General features: G+C 44.9%; 2 protein-coding genes and 1 pseudogene across 3 annotated transcripts in view; 2 read left to right on the top strand and 1 right to left on the bottom strand.

Moving 5' to 3' along the window:
* Positions 1 to 15925, bottom strand: part of LOC126412127 (synapsin) — an 861195-nt gene that overhangs the window by 330496 nt on the left and 514774 nt on the right. The window lies entirely within an intron of this gene.
* LOC126412129 (metalloproteinase inhibitor 3) overlaps positions 1 to 15925 on the top strand; it is a 332484-nt gene that overhangs the window by 139108 nt on the left and 177451 nt on the right. The window lies entirely within an intron of this gene.
* LOC126413397 (5S ribosomal RNA) lies at positions 2558 to 2675 on the top strand (annotated as a pseudogene).

Here is a 15925-nt window from a genome sequence, read left to right as displayed (position 1 = left end):
ATCGCGGAATAATGTAGATAGAGAGGTCCAAACTGACACACACGCTTGGAATGACATGGGGTTTTATTAGAAATTAAAATATACAAAAGGTCACAAAATGTCCGGCAGATGGCGCTTCATCTGATCAGAATAGTAATAAGCATAACAAAGTAAGACAAAGCAAAGATGATGCTCTTTACAGGAAATGCTCAATATGCCCACCATCATTCCTCAACAATAGCTGTAGTCGAGAAATAATGTTGTTAACAGCACTGTAAAGCATGTCCGGAGTTATGGTGAGGCATTGGCGTCGGATGTTGTCTTTTAGCATCCCTAGAGACGTCAGTCGATCACGATACACTTGCGACTTCAAGTAACCCCAAAGCCAATAATCGCACGGACCGAGGTATGGGAACCTGGGAGGTCAAGCATGACGAAAGTGGCGGCTGAGCACACGATCATCACCAAACGCCGCGCGCAAGAGATCTTTCACGCGTCTAGAAATTTTTTTGGTTGTAATAAAACCCCATGTCATTCCAAGGATGTGTGTCAATTTTTACCTCTCTATCTACGTTATTCCGTGGTTTATTAAGTTTTCAAATTTATACTGACTTCTTGATCACCCGGTATATTACTGGTTGCTGTACGATCCCCGCGCTTTTGTGTATTTATCATCTTCATCTTTACTTAATTCGTGTAAAGCCAACAATGTAGACAAGTACACTGACTGTAACTAAAGTATGTGCATTCAACGCGTTATACGGTAAGTACTCCTTTTACTCTGTAGCCTAAACAACTAATATTTGATTTATGCTATGAATTTTATATACATACTGCAGAATGGCTACACAACCGAAATATCAAAGCAGTGAACCATGTAAAATAAAGGGTGGTTTAATCGTAGCATCAACAGACAGTGTTGCGTATTGATATCGTTCAAGAAATTTATCACAGACGCTATTACAGCTAAAATATACATAAAGCAGACTTCGGCTGCGTGCGTCCCTTTTTATCATCACAGTTGGAGGCCCTCCTGTGGCAGCTTTCACGGGCTATGGGCTCCAGACTCAAAACTCCAGCCTTTAGCTTCCAGTCCCCTGTGGTTCAGGGGCAGCAGACGTCTCGTCTGTCTCATTTAATGTCTCCTGCAGTTACCCCCCGCCTTTGTGTGGGAGGAGTCCCGTCTGTCGGAAATATTACGGCTCGGGCTTATTTCCTCCTGTCTGATATACTCTGCATAACACCTGGAACAATTTTGTGATCGTTGGTTCTCCTAAGGATATTAATAATTCTGAGGGAACGTCTTCTACTCCAGGGGTCTTGTTTCGACACAGGTTTCTCACTCAGTGTTTTTCTCGCAGTGTTGCATTCCCCATCTCATCTTCATCCACTTCCTCTTTCCTTACAAAATATTACCGTCAAGTTTCTCTCATTTATGTAGCCCTCCTGTAGATTCCTTCCACCTTACAGCCTTCCCTTCTTTGCTCAGTACTGCCTTGCCATTTCAGTTCTTTATGTTCATGGGACTGCCTCGCTTTTCTCCACCAAGATTTCCTTAAATTTCCAGTCTGCGCGATCTATCTTTCCTCGTGTCATGCATGCTTCTACAACTTCCCATTTTGGTCTAACCATTCTAGCTTTGCCATTTTGTACCTACTGTAACTCATTTTTTGACGTCTGCATTCCATTTGTCTGCCTGAATGATTTTATCCTTTCATCATTAAAACACGTATTGAAGAAAGATTAAGGTGTTAATTGCAACTGAAAATAAAATAAAAAATGTAATTTATTTTACCCTAAACATCAGACAAAATACAACATGTAAGAATACAGCCGATTTTTTTTATTCTCTAGCCGGCCTCAGTGGCCGAGCGGTTCTAGGAGCTTTATTCCAGAAGCGCGCTGCTGTTACGGTCGCAGATTTGAATCCTGCCTCGGACATGGATGTGTGTGATGTCCTTAGGTTAGTTAGGTTTAAGTAGTTCTAAGTTCTAGGGGACTGATGACCTCAGAAGTTGAGTCCAATAGTGCTCAGAGCCATTTGAACCATTTTTTTTATTTCCTAGGCAGAGCGAGCTGTTAGAGTGATGACCCGTTGGAGAGTAGTGGGACTTTTCAGCCAGATACCAGATGAGCCGATAGTGGGGCAAAGGGATTCCCAATTGTAAATGTTTGAGAGGGGATTCTCAGTTCCAGCAACCGCTTTACAATCAGGGGAAATCTTTCGAAAACATTGGTCAGAAACGGGGAAGTGAACTACATTTAATTCTGGGACAATTTGTACAAGATCAAATGTCTGGGAAATGGCCGACCTGGCATAAATATGAGCTGGATGATATCTACAACAGCCCAGATATGGGTCCGATCAGAACCAAACCGCTTGTATCGGCAGGACATGTCACTCGGACAAACATCGATGGCCTTCAAAATTCGTGGAATTTGATCACTGCGGAGGGAGACCAGTAGGCAGACAAAAGAAAAGGTGGAGAGACGGAATTCATGAGAACTTGTAACGGATGGGCAAAGAAGGTGATTGGCGGCAGAAAGCAGAAAATGCGCTGTCCAATCACGTTAATGTGCCAACGGCCTTGCCGCAGTGGTAACACCGGTTCCCGTCAGATAACTGAAGTTAAGCGCTGTCGGGCTGGGCTAGCACTTGGATGGGTGACCATCCGGTCTGCCGAGCGCTGTTGGCAAGCGGAGTGCCCTCAGCCCTTGTGAGGCAAACTGAGGAGCTTTTTTTTTTTTGTGGTTTTAGGGCGCACAACTTCAACGGTCATTAGCGCCCAGACTACGTTAGGAATGCACCGCGAGTCACAAGTTTAAAACAGCAACGAAACGGAAAACACGATAAAAGACAGACTGACAGGCATAGGATTAAAAAAGGAAAACAGCATAATCAAATGTCCTTAGAGAGGGTTGTCAAATTGATAAAATGAAGAACGCGAGCAGCTGCTCGTGGGTCATCCGCTAAAATGGCTTCTAGAGTACATGGCAGGCCAAGATCAAGACGCAGTATGTTAAAATCCGGATAGGACGTTAAAATGTGGCGGACCGTCAGCAATTGCCCACATGGGCAGAACGGCGCCGGCGCAGCCGTCAGCAGATGGCGATGGCTGAACCGGCAGTGTCCAATTCGTAACCGGTCCAAAACTACCTCCTCCCGCCTAGAAGGGCGTGAGGAGAACGTCCAAGCCACGGGAAGAGGCTTCAAGGCCCGAAGCTTGTTGTCTAAGTGCAGCCCAATCGGCATGCCACAGCGATAAAATGCGCCGACAAATGACCCTGCTACAATCTGACGAAGGGACACAACAAGAAGCTGTCCGAGGCTGGAGGACCGCAGCCTTGGCCGCGGCATCTGCAGCTTCGTTCCCAGGGATACCGACATGGCCAGGAACCCACATAAAGCTAACCGGAGAACCGACGTCCACCAGCTGCTGAAGAGAGCGTTGGATCCGGTGCACGAAAGGGTGAACCGGGTACGGATCACTGAGGCTCTGGATAGCGCTCAGGGAATCGGAGCAGATGACATATGCAGAATGTCGGTGGCGGCAGGTGTAAAGAACAGCCTGGTAGAGGGCAAAGAGCTCAGCTGTGAAGACCGAACAATGGCCATGGAGCCGGTATTTGAAACTTTGTGCCCCAACAATAAAAGAACACCCGACCCCGTCATTGGTCTTAGAGCCATCTGTATAAATGAAGGTCATATTAAGGAACTTCGAACGAAGTTCGACAAAACGGGAGTGGTAGACTGAACCGGGGGTAACCTCCTTCGGGAGAAACTGAGGAGCTACTTGATTGAGAAGTAGGCACACAAGGGGCCGGGAGAACGGTGTGTTGACCACATGCCCCTCCATATCCGCATCCAGTGACGCCTGTGGGCTGGCTGCTCAGTATCGCTGGGCCTTCCGTAGCCTGTTCGGACGGAGTCACATTAATATGACCACCAGTCAAAAACCTTTTGCAGCGCGGACCGCTGCGAGGCGTGCAGAAAGAGGGTCAATGAGATTTTGGAAAGTACAGATAGGGATGTGAAACCATGTCTACTCCAGTGCCGTGGTCAGTTGCGCTAGATTTCTCAGCTGAGGATCCATGGCGCTGGTTCATCTGGACGGTCAGTTGCTCCGCAGCCATCGTTCATCTCTGCAGTCTATAACCCGTGGTGTACTACAGCCAGTTTTGGAAAGCGCATTCGGACATTCGCGGCATACTTTAACCAATGCGGCATGTGAACAGTTTACAAACTTAGGCGTTTGGGAAATGCTTGCGCCCTTGGCCCGAAAGTCAACGATCGTGCCCCTATGGACGTCAGATAAATCATTCCGTTTCTGCATTACAACAGCGACTGCACTGTTTTCGCGTCCCCTCGTCACGCTTTTTATACTCTCCATTGTAAGTGTTGCCGCCTGTCATTTGTGAGTGGCTATTGCACGTTGGTTCGCAGCTCGTGGTCTCGCGGTAGCGTTCTCGCTTCCCGAGCAAAGGGTTCGATTCCCGGGAGGGGTCGAGATGACTGAGTGTCGTCTTTATAATCATCATTCATCTCCATTACGGTCCGAGGAAGGCAGTCGCAAACCACCTCCATCAGGACCTTGCCTATTACGGCGGTGCGGGTCTCCCGCATCGTTCCCCTACGCTCTGTTACGGAGTATAGGACTTCATCAACATCGTTGCACGTTAGCGACGAACATAGGCGACTGTTACATCTGTGTGACTGGGCCGTGTAGGATCTAGTGGAATAGGAGCGCTGTAGTTGCGCTCTGGGTCTGATCGCGCGAATTAAGTACAATACGTGCCTGACAGTTAATGAAAGTGGATTTCTGTAGTGATGAGTACAACAGCAATCTTTTGTATACAGAGTGCCCTAGGAGGAATGATCAGTATTCAGGGATATGACAGGAACCGCATTTGAAGCCAAAAAGTTTAGTAAACATGGGCTCTAAAATGCATATCTTAAGAGCTATGAACAATTGGTTAGTAGGGAAGATGCGTTTCAGGATAGCGAAGATGAACAAGTCCTCGTAGCACTTCAGAGCCTATTTATACTGTTAATTTTTTTATTGGTTTGTTCGTACTACCACCTCTCAAAATATAGAAAGCAAAGAACGTGCAATAGAAGAGATTCGTTTCATAGTATGGTGACGTGCTTATAGTTTTTGGAGCCCATGTTTAATAGACTTCTTTTTGTGTCGAATGATAGTTCCTACCATATTCGTAAACAAGACCGTTCCTTCTGTACTGTCCGTAAGCCACCTTATGGTAAGCGGCGTAGGGTACTTTGTGCATCTCTGTCACTTCCTCGTGTTCCTGTTCAGCTCATATGGAGAGCGTGTGTTTGCTGGTAAGCAGCTAAGGGATTTTCGTATTGTTTACATTACTTAAAATTCTAACACAGGACGTTGCAGAGTCCGAGCGGCGTTAGTTACAGTGTTCAAAGTTCCGTGTTAACGTGGCGTACAGCGTAACAGGTGAAATTAAGCTACACACTGCTGGAGCTTCATATGCCTCACAAATTAGACACTGCGTATGCGGGTGCTAGCGATGTTGCAAACCTCAGGGCTTTGGCCTGTGGCAATGTAGGGCGCAAGCAGCGTCAATCGGCTTCCACGAATTTTCGGCTCAGAATACGATTGTTGCAAACTGTCTACGCTGCAGGCACTTTGAATCAAACCACTTGCTGTTTCGTAATTACAGTTAATTTTGTTGCATTCTTGATGTCAGTGTCGTTCAGTATCTGACGTCATTAGCCACGAGGAGCTCAAAATTTTACACAGAGCTGTGACTAGAGACCGGTCTAGCGTATAGCATATGCATCGCCAGGTTGCTGGCAATGTCGTCGCGTCCCCAGCTGATGTTGGAGTTGCGTGCATTAGCTGTTCTAGTTCCACTATTAAAACACTTATTAGGATATTAATTTTGCTGTAGGATTTACAAGAAAGGACTTTTGTAGAATCATCATTTATTATCCAATATGAATCACTAAAACATAGTTATTCACTGTCAAAAATAACAAAAATATTTACAGAAAACATACTTTCCGCGGTTCGATATTCGTGAAATCCTTGACAGTGTCACTAAATTCAGTATTGATATTGTTTCCAGTACTAATTAAAAAATGTTGTTAGTATAATTCGTGAAAACTTCGATATGAGCGACTTTTTTATTACCTTTGATTTAGAAAAAAAAAGACATTTTAATCTGAGCTACTGCGGCTGATAGTGTCAGATAAATGCTAGTGCTGTCGATAAATTCGGAAATATTGAAACGAAGTTGTTTGAAAGTAACAAATTAAGTAAGAGATAAAGTAAAAGTATTCTCTCTCTCATTTCTTATTTCATCCTACGACGCGTCTAAAGAGCGTACACCCTCATCTTCAGGAGGGCTAGTAGATTACTTTTTTCCTTTTTTTTTCTTCTTTTTACTGTATAAGACCAGATGTCTGTTTTGAGTTTCACCTCTACAGCCCGCATCTCGTGGTCGTGCGGTAGCGTTCTCGCTTCCCACGCCCGGGTTCCCGGGTTCGATTCCCGGCGGGGTCAGGGATTTTCTCTGCCTCGTGATGGCTGGGTGTTGTGTGCTGTCCTTAGGTTTGTTAGGTTTAAGTAGTTCTAAGTTCTAGGAGACTGATGACCATAGATGTTAAGTCCCATAGTGCTCAGAGCCATCTCTACAGATGAGGTACAATCAGCATTTGTTAAAGTAACTGGGCGTTAGGATTAAAATTTTTAAACAAAAAAACTATTTACAATGTGCTCCAGCAGGAAGAACCCCGAGGTTCCACGCAAATATAAATTTTATTCTTCATAGGGCACATAAACACGAAACAATAATGAAAACCGTCCAGAGATTCTACAGATGTAGAAATACAGTGCCTTGTGAGTCGAAGAGCATTCATATTAGCTTATATGGCGAATCAAAAATACAGATATATCTAAGTGGTGTCTGTTTTTTCGGACATGTCCGAAAGTGTAGACACAATTATGATCCGGCAGCCACTATGACTCAATCAAGACACAACGAAATGAATGACATTAAGTGCTAGTGAGCACTGATTGAAATCAATTGAGAAAGGTGAAAATTTGTGCCAGTCCAGGATTCGAACCCGGGTCTTCCACGAACTAGGCAGATGTCCCGACCACTGCGCCATCCGGACACAGTAGTCATCGCAACTGCACCGACTACCCTAGCAGGCCTCCCGTCAGTTCCAAATTCTCAGCTTATCCACACACCACTAATGTGAGAGCTTCTTGCCCATTATTCTCATTTCTCGCAGCATTTCGCTGATTCTCTTTAAGAGTTCGAGCGTGCCGTCCATCAGCACTGAAGTGATAATGTAAGGAGAGGAGGATCACTTTATCACTTCAGTGCAGATGCACAATACTTTCGAACTCTTATGTGAATCGCAAGCGGGAGACTCGGGTTCGTATCCCGGTCCGACACAAATTTTCAGCTTTCCCCATTGTCTTAAATCAGTGCCCACTAGCGGCTAATGTCATCCATTTCTTTGTGCCTTGAAATATATGAGTGTTTAGCTCTTTAGAACCTATTCGCTTTAGAATGTTATTATCACAAAAAATAAAAATAGAAAAATTATAAAGCGTATATTTCACCATGTTTATTTGTTAATCGATTCTGTTTGGGAGTCGTTTTAGAGAATTTAAAAATCGATCTTAGCATAAGTTAATGTGGATCGTCTGGTATGGTTGAGAAGCTTCTAAAAGAGTTCATCGCTACTGTATAAATATATAAAGATCTTCGTAGATATTCAACTTGCAGCCTTCGTTTAATTCGTGAAATAGTATTATTTATAGTCTCAAGAGCATGTCCTGTGTCGTTAATGTGAATAGGTATGACAGATTTATTGGGGATGTTGTTCCTAAATGTGTTTGTATGTTCTTCAGATATAGATCGGAAGTTTAATCCGGTCTGACACGTATGTTGCACAGGGCTTCCATTGCATTTTATCTTGTAAACGTGATTAGGGATCGATTGTTCTAAAGCCTTCGGTATCTTTTCCTCCCCCCTCCCCATCCTCACCTCCGGGTTACAGCCGCCTCTGACTGTGGCACTTACAGCACTACAGTTCTTAGCACGTAGTGTTACAATAGCTCTGGTAGCGCGAGGAGGATAAGCGTCAGCCGTTTACGGATAGCATCAAAGAGGTTTCATGTGGAAATTGTGGGCTTGCCCGAAATTTAAGTACTGCGAGGGACACTACAGGAAGTGTTTCGCGTGTTTCCGGAAGCGCAGCCGGGAAAAAGCGGCGTTAGAAGTAACGAGAAAGAACAACGAGGCGCGGATTAAAAGCCCAGAGGAGGGGTATCTGCACTCAAATGGCAGCGCTAATGCAAACAAGTTGGGCGCGTTTTTGTGTGCCTGGCGGCAAGCGGGCTCGCCTCATGCAGTATTCATGAAGGCTGGCGCACTAGCCGCCCTGTAATTCCAAGGGAAACATCTCCCCCACACGGGCAATACAGAGGGATCGTTTCCGACGCGAAGCCGGCCAGAAGGGATCGCATCCGAGACGCGTTCTGTGACTGACTCGCCGGAACTGCACGCACAGCAGAATTCGGAGGCCGTAAACGACTAGCCGAAGGAGGAAAACTTTCCCCTGCAGTTACTGAAAATAATGGTAAGTCAATACACAGGCGTATAACCAGTTCTGAAGCGAGGGAGTGATGCTGAACTCGTTAAAAACGTGATGCAACTCAGAATCAATCATCATCATCATCATTTAAGACCGATTATGCCTTTCAGCGTTCAGTCTGGAGCATAGTCTCCCTTATAAAATTCCTCCATGATCCCCTATTCAGTGCTAACATTGGTGCCTCTTCTGATGTTAAGCCTATTACTTCAAAATCATTCTTAACCGAATCCACGTACCTTCTCCTTGGTCTACCCCGACTCCTCCTACCCTCTACTGCTGAACCCATGAGTCTCTTGGGTAACCTTGCTTCTCCCATGCGTGTAACATGACCCCACCATCTAAGCCTGTTCGCCCTGACTGCTACATCTATAGAGTTCATTCCCAGTTTTTCTTTGATTTCTTCATTGTGGACACCCTCCTACCATTGTTCCTATCTACTAGTACCTGCAATCATACGAGCTACTTTCATATCCGTAACCTCAACCTTATTGATAATGTAACCTGAATCCACCCAGCTTTCGCTCCCATACAACAAAGTTGGTCGAAAGATTGAACGGTGCACAGATAACTTAGTCTTGGTACTGACTTCCTTCTTGCAGAAGAGAAGAGATCGTAGTTGAGATCTCACTGCATTAGTTTTGTTACACCTCGCTTCCGGTTCATTCACTATGTTGCCATCTTGTGAGAATATGCATCCTAAGTACTTGAAACCGTCCACCTGTTCTAACTTTGTTCCTCCTATTTGGCACTCAATCCGCTTATATCTCTTTCCCACTGACATTACTTTCGTTTTGGAGATGCTAATCTTCATACCATAGCCCTTAAATTTCTAATCTAGCTCTGAAATATTACTTTGCAAACTTTCAATCGAATCTGCCATCACAACTAAGTCATCCGCATATGCGAGACTGCTTATTTTGTGTTCATATATCTTAATCTCACCCAGCCAGTCTATTGTTTTCTCAGAATCGAGGTAAGAAGAAATTACATTACACTGTATTAATCGTAAAGTAAAAATTGCGGTATTTATTCCTCCGCGTATGTTGTTACCTTGTTGGAGTCTCCTCCCCGCGAAATGTACACGGTGCTTATAATTAAAATTTCGCTACTTGAGCCAGGGTACAGCGAAAACTACCATATAGAAAATTGGAAATTTGTGGCAAGGTCTTATGGGACCAAACTGCTGAGGTCATTGGCCTTCACACTACTTAAACTAACTTACGCTTTGGACAACACACACACACATGCCCGATGGAGGACACTAACCTCATTCGGGGGAAGCCGCACGGACCGTGACAAGGCGACCCAGACCGCGCGACTACCCCGCGCAGCCTACCATATGGGTATCCAACTTTATAGGAATGATTTTGAGCCTGTGTGCTGAAGGATTCGCGTTGTTAGAAGTGTTAGTGTTAAGATTTGTCGCTGGGCGCCGGTATTGGTCCATTTTTCTTTGTGGAACGCGGACCTCAAAAACCATGATCATGCATTGTAAAGGCACACATTACTGTGATCTGTTCCGCCAACACGTGATCTCTGTTTTACGAAAGAGAGGTGGTGTGGACTCAACTGCTGTGATGCACGTTGTAGCTCCACGTCACATTGCTCGTGAGACCACTCGGCTACTCCGTAACACATTTAGAATCATTGATTGATCGTTCCGAACTGCGTGGTTACCAAGATCACCAGATTTGAACCCGTGTGGTTTCTGGCTGTGGGGTTACCTGAAGGGTAGGATTTATCAACGGAAAAGTAACATATGTTGAAGGTTCAAAGTGAGCATGATGAGGGAGGTAGCCAACATCCCACCAGACATATTTCGGGTAGCGGTAGAGCTTTCTCTAGTGCGGTTCCAGGCTGTTGAAGATGCAGACGCTAACCACATTGAGCAATGTTTGTAACTTGGAAGTTAAATAGGGTACACAATTAAAAAAATGTTACCCTCTCATGTGGGACTGCCGGCCGGAGTGGCCGAGCGGTTCTAGGCGCTTCAGTCTGGAACCGCTCGACCGCTACGGCCGCAGGTTGGAATCGTGCCTCGGATATAGATGTGTGTGATGTACTTAGATTAGTTAGGTTTAAGTAGTTCTAAGTTCTAGGGGACTGATGACGTCAGATGTTAAATCCCATAGTGCTCAGAGCCATCTGAACCATTATGAACCATGTGGGACTTAAAAGTGTTTCTTTCAGTGGTTTGTTTGTTGTTACTATTCAACATGTCCTCACAAATGTTTCCACGGACTTTCATTGTCTTACGATTTCTGATTTTTCACGGGGGCCTTCACAAGTAGGGAAACTACAATTATAGCCATACCGTAAATGACGTACTCTCCTTTACAGTCGCGCACGATGATTATAGTACACTTGTGTTGCAACCTTGCACCACTTTCCACAAAATTGTCGCATTTTCCCGACACATACTATTGTCGTCTTACCGTATTGTCAGGAGTAGACAATTAACATGTTTCCTGTTTTTGTTTCCGCACACCTAGTACACTCTACACAGGAAGTACGGAACACTCAGAAGTTATTTCGGAAGTCTGCGCATCGATCGCTAAGTTTTTTTTTTAATTATTAAATTAAGACAGTTACATTTTCCACCACTAGCTAAATTACTATCACAGCCATTTATTCCACACGATCAGCTGACTTCGACGATGCACCATTTTCAAGTGCGTACTCATAACCTCGCCATTTCACGCAGCCACTCTGTGTGGTTGTACGCGATGTACTTATGGCAGTTACTGTTGTCGTAGTAGACTCGAGCGAGAGAAGCTTCGCTGCTCGTCAACGATACATGTAACACTACTGCCGTAGCGGCATCCGTACAAATTATGAAAATGGGTGTACACATATATATGTGCATGTGTTCCACATCTCGTCCTAAATCACTGCAACGATTTCAAACAAACTTGGTACATATGTCGCTTTCTGTATGGAGAGAATTGCTGTGGGGACAATAAGTGGGGTATGAGAAAGCAGTGAGAATACCCATACTTTCGTTATCCAGTATTTAAGAATGAGGACATACAGAGACTTTCAACGAGCTTTACATATAATTTCAGATCTTTACGAGACTTTTTATCGCTAACAACCAGAGTGCCAGTCTGGGACTCGAACCTGGATTTCCCGCCTTAGGCGGGTGGTCGCGTTTCCGCTTTGGCTGTTCGTCGTCATTCCTGTATCACAACCTGTACTCGTACGCACTGTATATTATTCCTGTGCAGGGAAAGACATCAGCTGATGGTTGTGTATACTCGCAACTGCAAATACATTTCATGTATTTCATTAAGGCTGTAGTCGTCACAGACTCCGTACCTGAGGATATGCATGCATGTCCAAAGGAACATTGCCTCGTTTTTCTTAACAACACTGGTTCTGAGATACCGTATTTATCCGCCGATACCAGGCAGCGACTTTCATTTAACATGGCCTTCCCTGTTCAGGAATTGCATCATGTGTGTACAAGCCCAGATTATAACAACGGTGCCAGCCGAGATTGTGACAAAGGAACGACGACATATGGAAGTTTGGGTCTGGCGGTGAGTCGGGCACGACGAGCCAAAGAGGTTAATGCGATCGCCCGCGTAAAGTGGGAAATCCAAGTTCGAGTCTCAGCCCGGCACAGATGTTCATTGTCGTCATTATCTTGTACAACTGATGGTTGTTCGTATTCGCAACAGTGAATACATTTCATCTATTCCACGACGGCTGCAGTCGCCGCAGTGCCTATCCCGGTCTTCTTAACAACACACGCACTGCAATATAGGAAAATCTTGGAGCCCATAACCGGGGACTATGCGATTAACACTCGCCGGTAACCTAAGGGATTTCACGTGGAACTTCCCGCCACGCGGCACGGACTTCGTGACGTCACGCGGACCTCCAGTCACTAAAAATGTTCAAATGTGTGTGAATTCCTAAGGGACCAAACAGCTGAGGTCATCGGTCCCTAGACTTACACACTACTTGAACTAACTTATGCTAAGAACAACATACACATCCATCCCCGAGGGAGGACTCGAACCTCCTGCGGGGGGGACCACGCAATCCGTGACATAGCGCCTCAAACCGCGCGGCCACTCAGCGCGACTCCTGTAACTTCTCGCACACATTGTATGCAGTAGGATACAGTCAGTGCGCCACATTGTCAGTATAAGACGTCTTAATTGAATCTGCCTGCTGCCGTTCTGCTCAGTGCGGCTGTATCTCTCCAGGGGTCGCGGCTGTGCCCCCGCGGCAGCTTGACCCACTTCCTGACCGGCTGCCCGCGCCTAGCATGCAACCCGCAGCGCCTGACATAAATCAGCCGTACGTGGCGGCCGGAAGTCGTATAGGCCAGCACTACTCGCACCTGACAGCAATGAAGCAGACGCGTCTCCCAGCAGGGATTTCCTTGACCGCGAGGTTCGCCCGTCGTCGTCTGCATAGGCGGGAACTGTACCAAGTCTTTACTGGCAATAGACGATTTATTCTCAGAATCGCTTTAGACAGCGACAAATCTCGTATACTCGCGAAATCTTCGATATCTACGGACGACTTAATGTTCTAGATGCTGTTCGGCAAAAAGACTGAATTAGTCGCGGAACGCATACTAAAGGGAATTATTGCAGAAGTATTTTTATTAATTTACTGAGTACCTGGCGTTGCCGCGGTGTGTATTTATTCCAATCTTCTGTTATTCTATCTCAACCTTTCCCCTCCCTCTATCTCGTCCTTCACCCTCTCTGTCCATCTCCTCCATCCCCTCTTCCTGTCCACCTCCTCCACCCCTTCTTGCTTCTGTTCCATCACCTTCTGCCCCTCTCTCTGTCAATTTTTTCCTCCCCTTTCTCTGTCTATCTTCACATCGCACTTCTAAATATTTTTGGCATGGTGCAGCAGAGTCAGCAACTGTAAAATGTAATTATATTAAATTTCAGCCTCCAGTTGCATAAGCAAATAAACTTTACCTAGGTTTAGACTATAATAATGTAACCTTCTTCAGAAATGTCAATATAAAATTAAATTAAACATGCCAGACATTGGCCTTGTCAAAATTAAAATGTTAGTACTACAGTACTAATATTTTAAGTTTGACAAGGCCAATATCTGGCATGTTTTAATTTAATTTTATATTGTGACATTTCTGAAGAAGCCTACATTATTATAGCCGAAAACTAGGTAAAGTTTCTTTCCTTTACCTTCTATCTATCTGTTCCTTCCCTCTCGTACTATCTCCTCCTCCCCCTCTCTATGACCAGCGCCCCCCCCCCCTCTCTCTGTCTCTCTGTCTGTCTCTTCTTCCACCTGTCTACGTTCATATGTCATATATATGCATTAATATGACCACTGTCGACAAAGATATACATTTAAAAATATAGAAAAGACGAACAGGCTTCGATCCGGCGATCAACCAGGTACAAAACTCAAACCCTAACCACTTCACTTCACTGCCGCCATTTTGTGCTCAGATACGCTACACACCGGTTCATATTGGGCGCGTAAAACTTGTCTTGGGACTTTTCGGAAGTGCCTCAGTAGTACGCCTTATATGTGCACATTATGTTGTCCTAAGACCGGTATTAAAATGGCTCTGAGCACTATGGGACTTAACTTCTGAGGTCATCAGTCCCCTAGAACTTAGAACTACTTAAACCTAACTAACCTAAGGACATCACACACATCCACGCCCGAGACAAGATTCGAACCTGCGACCGTAGCGGTCGCGCGGTTCCAGACTGTAGCGCCTAGAATTGCTCAGCCACACCGGCCGGCTAAGACCGGTATTACACTATCATATTTTTTTGTCAAAGCGCTGTGTCAAAGAGATTTGACAGTGTAATAGGGAAATTTGTCAAATGTCGCCATTCGTCAAAGAAATATGATCAAATCTCGAGCTCTCCGTGATTTGATCATAAGTCTTTCGTCTTCTGTTCACTGCAATGTGAAGTGTAACCGCTTGGAGCGCTGGCATCGCTACAGCTATTTGACGTTTGTAGTGTGTTCGCAAAGAGGACTGCAAAGTTTGGTTGGCGTATTCGTTCGACTTTTATTATAGTACCTTGCTTCGATAGGTATGAGGGAGTGAGCAAGGGGCACATTGCATGCTGTTAATCGTGTGCTGATGTGCAGGGGGATATACTGCGAGCGACTTCAAATCCACAAGCTACAGGCATCCACCTCTACATTTGGAAATGTTTAGACAGACGGAATACAGTACACACTCTAAAATAATTTTATTTCTTTTCTCTCCATTCTAGTTTGTCTATTATTGAACTCTATATGCAATGTAGTCGAATTAAGTCGGGTAATGCTGAGGGAATTAGATTAGGAAATGAGACACTTAAAAGTAGTAAAGGAGTTTTGCTATTTGGGGAGCAAAATAACTGATGATGGTCGAAGTAGAGAGGATATAAAATGTAGACTGGCAATGGCAAGGAAAGCGTTTCTGAAGAAGAGAAATTTGTTAACATCGAGTATAGATTTAAGTGTCAGGAAGTCGTTTCTGAAAGTATTTGTACGGAGTGTAGCCATGTATGGAAGTGAAACATGGACGATAAATAGTTTGGACAAGAAGAGAATAGAAGCTTGCGAAATGTGGTGATACAGAAGAATGCTGAAGATTAGATGGGTAGATCACATAACTAATGAGGAGGTATTCAAATGGTTCAAATGGCTCTGAGCACTATGGGACTCAACTGCTGTGGTCATCAGTCCCCTAGAACTTAGAACTACTTAAACCTAACTAACCTAAGGACATCACACACACCCATGCCCGAGGCAGGATTCGAACCTGCGACCGTAGCAGCAGCGCGGCTCCGGACTGGAGCGCCTAGAACCGCACGGCCACCGCGGCCGGCGAGGAGGTATTGAATAGGGTTGGCGAGAAGAGAAGTTTGTGGCACAACTTGACTAGAAGAAGGGATCGGTTGGTAGGACATGTTCTGAGGCATCAAGGGATCACCAATTTAGTATTGGAGGGCAGCGTGGAGGGTAAAAATCGTAGAGGGAGACCAAGAGATTGAATACACTAAGCAGATTCAAAAGGATGTAGGTTGCAGTAGGTACAGGGAGATGAAGCTTGTACAGGGTAGAGTAGCATGGAGAGCTGCATCAAACCAGTCTCAGGACTGAAAACCATAACAACAACAACAATGCCACAGTTTCGTACTTATATTAATTTTTTAGTCGCTCAAACACTTAACTCAATTAATTAAATTATTCCAAAATAATCAGTTTTTAATGCCTGTATAGTTTACTAAACATTTATTTAACTTCGGACACTCCTCCTTCAGTGCTTTATAAATCACTTCACAC

Source organism: Schistocerca serialis, chromosome 7, assembly GCF_023864345.2.
Source record: "Schistocerca serialis cubense isolate TAMUIC-IGC-003099 chromosome 7, iqSchSeri2.2, whole genome shotgun sequence".
Lineage (NCBI taxonomy): Eukaryota > Metazoa > Arthropoda > Insecta > Orthoptera > Acrididae > Schistocerca > Schistocerca serialis.
This window is presented reverse-complemented; position numbering and strand designations above follow the sequence as displayed.